At 34.1% G+C, this 8452-nt stretch overlaps 1 long non-coding RNA gene across 1 annotated transcript; it reads right to left on the minus strand.

The window, feature by feature from the left end:
* Positions 1-901: 901 nt before the first annotated feature.
* LOC129746426 (uncharacterized) lies at positions 902-1647 on the minus strand. Its single transcript, XR_008737299.1, has 3 exons — positions 1493-1647; positions 1272-1427; positions 902-1208 (listed from the first exon to the last, which is right to left on the minus strand). It is a non-coding gene; the product is annotated as an uncharacterized LOC129746426 (long non-coding RNA).
* Positions 1648-8452: the final 6805 nt, after the last annotated feature.

Below are 8452 nucleotides of genomic sequence, written 5' to 3' on the forward strand. Positions count from 1 at the left end.
ATATTTCCTCCTCCTTCCTATTTCATAATATTTTTTCCTATGCCGTCTTTTGTTTTTTTTTGCTCAAAACAAAAGTGTTTTTTTTTTTTAATTTCATCCCTTTTTTGTATTTTGGATTTATAATATGAATTTTTAGTTTGAGTAAAGTTTCCAGTTCAACCATCAAATATTTGAACTGTTTCTTATTACCATACAATTTCACAATTTCAAATATATTTTTCTTTCTTACCGTTCTGAAGAATTCATAATTTATTTAAAAAAATGTTCAATATTCTTCTCTCACTATGTTTTTTTTTTAAATTATTATTCGATTCTATCTCGTAATATTTTTCTCTATGCCATCATTGTTTTTAGGATCCTTTTTTTTGCAATTTCACCGCTGATTTAAGTTTTTTTTTTTGATTATTAATTTTCACTAAACATTTTCAGTGAAGCTTCAATTCCAACCATTTTTGTTGCTTTGTCATAAAAGATTTGAAACATTCTAATGTTTTTTCTCATTATTTCCTTCATCTTCTAATGCCTGGAACAATTTTTTTGACAATTTTCTATTTAACTGTCCTTCACGCAGAAAAATAAATTTTAAAAATAATAAGATTTCGGCCAAAAATAATAAAAATTTTGGTTGGGAAAAAGCACAAATATATTTTTGATAACACTGACAAAAAACATCGATTCGATTTAAAATTATCGTTTGATCGAAAATAAAATAGCCCCTTTTTAAAAATGATCCATAATAACTGTCAAAATAACAATAATTTTGGTTCTAAAATAAAATAAATCCGAATTGAGACAAAAAAGTAATATTTCAAAATGAAAGTACAAAAATAGATTGGTTTCTATTCGCATAAATGTTATTTATTGGATTTCAAAGAAGAAGAAACAAAAACTATTTTTTAAAATTTTTATTCGATATCCTTGAATTAATAAAAGTTTATGATATTACCACAAAAATAGGTCCTTTTTAAATTGATAGTGCTGGTTCCCCTCGACGGTGCATCCAATCCTGCAGCAGCAGTGCGGAGGTAGGTGGCAGTTCCACCTTCCTAACCGGTTACCATCGGGAGAGCGAGATTTCGGCCCAAGGTAGAGGCAAAGCGACAATTTGCCAACGCTGATGTGCATCATCCAGGCCGGAGTCCAGGAATTTCAACTAACGTCATGGCATCCGATTTGCCAGAAGGCTGTTAAAGGGCATTCACTAAGCACTGTTAAAATAAAATAAAAATAATAAGACAAACTTTAAAATGTGAATATGTAGGTATATTAACCTATGGCCCAGCTCAAATAACCGGCCAAACAGCTACAAAATAAGCTGGCTGCTGCTGAACAAAGCATTCTTGCCGTCGTGGAATCGTTGGGAACGAGCTTAAGAGTTTTTTGCTCAGCATTCATCTCTTATTAGCCTTTGAATCCGCCAGTCATTCCTAAATCAAAAAAGAAAACACGTAATTAAAATTAAAGAAAAAAACAGTTAATAATCCACTTTTACCTTTATATCTCACTTTAACTGGAAACTAATCCGAATCCCAGCGCCCATGAGAACCGGCAGACCAGGCTTTTTTCTCCTCCGTAGTTCCATTTCCGTTTGCCATTGCAATGGGGAAAACATTATTCTTCCCGGGCAATTCCCGGCTTTTTTTTTCTTTTTTTAACTTATCGTTTTTAATCCACACGTTTATTATAATAAACTCATTTCCGTTTAAAAATAAACCAAATTTCATTTCAAAGTGATAAAAATTGTGTGTGTGCAAATAACAAAATTTCTAATTTATTTATATTCATTTATTTTGTGAAAGCTATCCAAAAATCAGCTTTTAAAATACAAAATAAAATAACAAAACCGTTTTGTTGAAACCATCACCGTTCTTTTTCTGCGTGTTGATCACGTTATAATTCATTTTAATTTTTTTCTCACCATGTGTCTTTCTGATTGGTTTAAATTCTATCTCATAATATATTTATCTATAACAAATTTTGTTTTATTTTGTACTATTTTCTCGCTGATATTTTTATATTTTTGATTATTTATAAAAAATTTCCATTTTCAGTAAAGTTTTATTTCAACCGATTTTTGGTTTTTTTTTTCATTTTAAATTTCATTTTTTTTATTGCAGTTGTTTGTCATATATTCCAATATTTTTTTTTTTCTTTTTTAACTATCTTGAATAATTTCTAATTTATTTTAAATTTACTCTCATCAGGTGAGCTGATTGATTTCATTTTCATATTATCTTTACCTTCTTGGATTCAATTCCAATTCGTTGTCATTATACTTTTTGTTCAACATCTTAAGCAAATATAAATAGTAGATATAAAGATACCCAGCTCTTGACATTTTTCATATAAATTACAACAGACATTCTTTCTACAAACATCAGCACCACCTGCTGACGGAAAAGGTCAACATTTCTCACAAATTGTGTTTAAAGATACGAGCGTGCAGATCATGATGCACTCTGATATGTTTTCAATAAATTTAAAATTATTCAAAATGCACTCTGAAGTAATTTGATTAAATTTTGCAGAAACAAATGCTACTGACTCAGTAAAATTGAGCTAACCGCATTCAGATTCATCGATTGTGAAAAAACTCAAACTTAAGCAGTTAAAATAATAATGAAAACATTAACGTTCACAATGTTTTTAATTTGATTATTTATATCAGCAATGAATAAAAAAAGTGTATAAAGAAAATAATAATTTAAGAATACTTACAATTTATAATTTAAGAACATAGTGAAAAGTTGAATTTCAAGCCAGTCTCAGTGTTTAAAACTTCTTAAGATTTCATTTTTTGATTCCCTCAATGTGATAACATTTCTACGGTTAAATCAGAGGAATCGAAATTAAAACATCTTAGGAGGTTTTAAGACCAGTTCAAAATTCATCTTTCAACTATTTTTAGTTACTGGCTAGTGAAGATTTTTCATTTTCACCTGAGGTGTACCGCTACCTTTATTTACTCTGTTAAATTTGTACATAGAACTAAATTTAGCTAAATGGCCTGCAAGAAAAAAAGTTAGAAAAAACACAATACTCAAAGTGCTGCATGATAGAAACAGCTGGATCAACTTATAAAACTGTGGCATTTTACTTTATCTGAAGTGTCGTGTTAAATTTTGAAGAATATTATTTTATTATTAATTTTGCAAATTTTGAGTCTTCTTCAAAGTGAAACAATCATGCTGATATTTTTTTTTGGAAATTTAAATATTGTGCAATCTTTTGCTGTCACAAAAAGCGGTTAGCGAGTAGAAAAATTAAAAAAAAAAAACTAATTTCAATAGGTACTGATTTGAAATATAGCACAAATGTCACAATCCACAGATCTAAAGTGTGCAGTCCCATTTTGTGGCTGCGCATAAAATAATCCACACCCTCATTTCTGACACTGGAGATTTTTGAGTGCACAAATTAGTTATTGTTAATGGGACTTTTGATTGCTGTGCTTAATAACTCTCAATTGAGTACATGTGTCCCACCGTGTGATAAAAACTGATTAACATGAGTTTTTTCTGCTAACAGTGTTCACTGTGTTTTAGTTGCATTTCTGCCGTCATATTTGATGGTGGCGCTTATTTTTTTTGTCTCCCGGTTTTCATAAGAGTTGGGAATCTTTATATAAACTATTTTTGTCTTAAGCATATATTTAATCGAAGCTTGTTATAATTTTCTTCACTGTAAATCAGTTATGGCACATCTTTTTTTGAAATGTTTTTTCATCTCAATACTCTCTTTTCCAAATCCTCTAGTTTTTACTTTAAAACTCTTGAAAGAAACCTTAGGAGCTTTCCGTTTTATTTTCTTTTTTTTTCATTCTTTTATTTTTGTATTTTAGAATTCCGCCTTCTCATCGAAATTCCACAGCTTATCAATAATTATTCAACTTCGCCTTCTCATCGAAGTCAAATATTGTTATCAAAGAACTTCGCCTTCCCATCGAATTTCATTCAGTGGTATTATTTTTTTCAACTTCTTTTTTTTTATTATTTTTTGTTTCCGAAGCTTCGCCTTCCCATCGAAACTCCTTTACTTATGAAATATCTTTTTTTCTTCTTAACAATGTAACATTTAATAGGATCTCCGCCTTCTAATCGAAGTCCTGTTTTTTTTTTCAAAATCGCCATCTTGGATTTAGTTTGTTTTATATATCTACGGAAGCAAGCTTCTAAGAATTCATTCACATTTAATTTGTTTCACTTTTTTTAAATTTCTCATTACTAATACCACTTAACACATAGCACTTTTCACGCGGAAGATCCATGTATATATCGATCAAAATGCATAATCATTATTTCAAATATTCATTTCTGCTATTGTACATCTGTATCCTACAATTGGTAAATGAAGAATCGATTTACCGATGTTCGTTTATTTTTTACCAAAAAAATTACCGAACAGTTTAACCAGTTTAACCAAACTCGGTAATTTTCGTTTACTGTGTAAGTGGTTGTATTAAAGGGAATCTTTCGATTTCTTTGACTCTGTAGAATTATTCAACCAAGTGGGCTTACAACACATATCAGAGCAAAATTAAAACTTTTTTTTATCCAAAAACTAAATATTCATAGCCATTTAAAAAAAAACCAAAATAATATCCATGCTGGGAGCTTAAGAAGCTGTCTAACTTTAAACGCGATTTTTTTTACGAAACAGTGATATTTTCGCATTCGCCCTCCACTAAATTCGATACTGATCTGTTTTAATCATGAAGTAAGTGTTTAAAACTTTTTATGAATTAATCATTTAATTCCTTAAATGGTGATTATGAAAAGCTTTTCATTTATGACATTATTGTTGACAATTATCTTCTCCAAAATAACAATTTCTCGATAAAAATCCATATTGTTCCTATTCCCCTATTTTAAAAATACCACTTCACATCATATTTGAAGTACAAATGGTGATATTTAAGGTTAATTTTCGGGTAGACGTTCTCAATTGAGAAATCCCTGTTTGCATTCTTCAACGTAGGTGCTTCATTCCGAAGATTTGCGTTAGCGAAACCCATCACTCTCTTGTCTTTATATCATCCCCCCTTACTCCAAACGCTTTCTCCCGTAAAAGAAAGACTCACGAATCGCCCAAATATTAAATTCATTCAAGCCACGCAAAATTTAATTTCTACCACTTCTGTACATTTCGTTTTATATTTCGTTTGCACATATTCATGACAATGGTGGCCTCATTTTCACGTTTCTTTCTATTTGCAGTTCGGTCAAGCAGATCCTTCGGAGCAGTACCTAACCTAAAAAGTGCTGTGAGTGATATGATATGAATGAAATTTCCTTTCCCGGCCTTCCATTCCTCCGCATTCATATGTTCTATTTGGCAATGATTTTTTTTGTATTCATCAAAACTGAACAACTACAGGCCCAATTCCGATGTGGATGAGGTCTGGTGATGCATACGCAACTAGGTTGCATATGGTTCGGGAAAATTTAGTTTTTCCTTCCCCCGCCCGTTAGGTTGGTCGTTTTGGGCAGAAGAAAAATCTCACCAAAGATTATCCCTCCCCACCACATTGGGTATTCAAACTTTCGTCTCGAGTTGTCGTAACTTTGCCCGGGTGCGTGCTCTCGTAGCGGATCTGTGGCTGGAATGTGTTACGACGACGGAAGCAGAAATTAACAAAACTATACGACTGCTGCAGATAGTGGAGCGGTACTATCGCTCGGTGATCCGGAACGACCACTGCCTCATCATGAATGACAAGTAGGAAAGTGTCGCAGTGAAGAATTTTCTCGTAAGTTCGTTGGAATCGAATGAATGGGTGGCACGAAAGAGTGCATACGCTTATTTCCGATGAAATCAATCAATGAATTTATTAAAAACTTTTCTAAGTGTATTCAAGACATCAATTGGTTCTTATACAATTGGGCGATATAAAATGCATATATTTTTTCCATGCTTCAGTAATAAACGTTCTGTGTTTTAACATTTTACATTGGATGGTTTCAAGAAAAAAGAAATTATCTGCTGAACAATAGCACATTGCCAACATCAACCAACTGTTAAAAGGTAACAGCTTAAAACGAAATAAAAATTACTACTGCGCCACGCCCCCTGGACTCACCAACGAAGAACGACTCGCCACGACAGCTTAGCAGACCAGCTAAGCAGGAGTAACCAAAGTGTACCGATTCGTCAAGAAAATTGAGTGTTAAGTTAATTGCAAATTCAATGGTTCTGTTGATCAATGGAACAGTTACATTCGTCTCCTACTCGTCCATATTGTTTGATACTTATCGTGCGAATGCACAACCCTGGAATTGATGAGTGAGGATTTAATTATTTTGTGAGATGGACTGAGGAGGGAGGAAAAGCGATAGCTGGTGCTAACGAGCCACCCGACGACGACCTATTGTTACCCAGCCAACCTGCTCGTGATCCCCAGTTGCCACCCGAGTCTGGAGCCGATTGGTCTGTGCGCGAACGCCGATGGCTAGTTTTTTTTATATAGATAAGTTTTTATAATTTGTAAAGCTAAGCGAAAAGTAAAAGTTTATAGTTGCATGGAATTGAATGCCTTTTTTAATACGAGGAATCAAAAAATCCTCCCGGAAGACCTTAAAAATCAAATCGGTGAATAAGTCTGATAACGTGCGGTGGCATCGACTTGGAACTCCGCCATTGTTCCTTTTGCATGCGGTTCTTGGTTGGTGAATGCTGAGCCAAACGGACAACGACGAACGTTGGGATAGGACGAGGACCCTATCGAAGGAACCAACCCAGGTAATCGGTCCTATTCCCAGCCACATATCGTCCAAGACCACTCATTTGCTTGAACTGTGATAACTTCAATCAATTTATGTTCAGATGCCAACAACCCAAAAAGGCCCGAAAACTCACCGTCAACACAACAATGGAAAACGATTTTCCGTATTTTTTTCCGCAAATCACCGGGTTCGCTTTTTGGACCACTGTATTAGGCGACAGGACTGACGGACAACCGTTAAACTATGGCAAGAGCCAATGATCTCCATCGAGGTTTATGGAGCTTCTATGGATGGAGGAAATAGCCACTTTGTGGGTGTTGATGCCTGAGTTTGTTTTAAAGTAATAAATAGTTTTATGAAGAGATTAAAGGGTGATACGGTCAAAATTTGGTCAAGGGAAAACGCGTGTAAATCGTATAAATAGTTTATTAAAAAATCAAATTAAATTTCTTTTTCAAGTTCAATAAGTATAAAATTCAGGAAAAATATTCTGTTAGGCTTCCGCTTTTCCAAATCCGAATTGCCGGGCCTTACGCTTAACACCTGCCATCAGATTTTGTACAGCCACCTTGTCCACCTTCTTCGCCGCAGAAAGCCAGTTTGCCTTGAACTGCTGCTCTTCCTCAGCAGTGTTTTGGTCTTCTTTAGGTTCCGCTTGACAATAGCCCAGTATTTCTCAATTGGGCGGAGCTCTGGCGTGTTGGGAGGGTTCTTGTCCTTGGGAACCACCTGCACGTTGTTGGCGGCGTACCACTCCATGGCCTTTTTACCGTAATGGCAAGATGCCAAATCCGGCCAGATCAGTATGGAACAACCGTGTTTTTTTTTTTCAGGAAAGGCAGCAGACGTTTATTCTAACACTCTTTATAATTATAATCTAGGTATATATATAAAAAGCAATTTCTGTATGTTTGTTTGTTTGTTTGTCCTCTATAGACTCAGCCGTCTTAAGAGCTAGAGGTGTGAAATTTGGCATGGATGCTCATTAGGACCAGGAAGGATGAAAAATGTTTTCAGATTTTCGGATGACCCCTTCTGAAAGGGGTCGTCCATACAGGACAAATAATGTTTTCGCGATATTGACATTATTTTTCGTCGGATTATGTCGGAAATTTGCACATGAGTGTTTTGAAAGACGAGCAATCGATTTCAGGTGTTTAATTTTGTGTGAATGATCAGCCAAAGGGGTCGTCCATATTAACTGTTCGCTGTTTTTGTGATATTGTCGTTATTATACATTGTATTCAGATGAAAATTGGTACACGATTTTTTTTGGGGGACGTGCAATCGATTTGAGCTATCAAATTTAGTGTAAGGGGCCGTCATATTAGGTTTTTAATATCTTAGTGATAATGACAGTTTTATACATCGGATTGGGATGAAAATTTGCTCTTAGGAGTTATTTGGGACAAACAATTGATTTCACTTAAGTAAGGGGTCGTCCATATCAACTCTTCACTGTTGATGCGATATTGTCGTTATTATACATCGGATTCGGATGAAAATTTGCACACGGTAGTTTTCAGGGACGGCAATTGATTTAAGATGTCCAAAATTTTGCCAGGGGTCGTTCATATTAATTATTTTTTTACTGTTAGCAATATTGACGATATTTCGCATTGTTATGCAACGATCGAGTTGAAATTTATACTTGGGGGGTTTTTTTTTGACGGTCAATTGATTAATGATTTCAAATTAAGCAGCAGACGACAGAAGCAATGATCGTCCAA

This window comes from Uranotaenia lowii, chromosome 2 (assembly GCF_029784155.1).
Source record: "Uranotaenia lowii strain MFRU-FL chromosome 2, ASM2978415v1, whole genome shotgun sequence".
NCBI lineage: Eukaryota > Metazoa > Arthropoda > Insecta > Diptera > Culicidae > Uranotaenia > Uranotaenia lowii.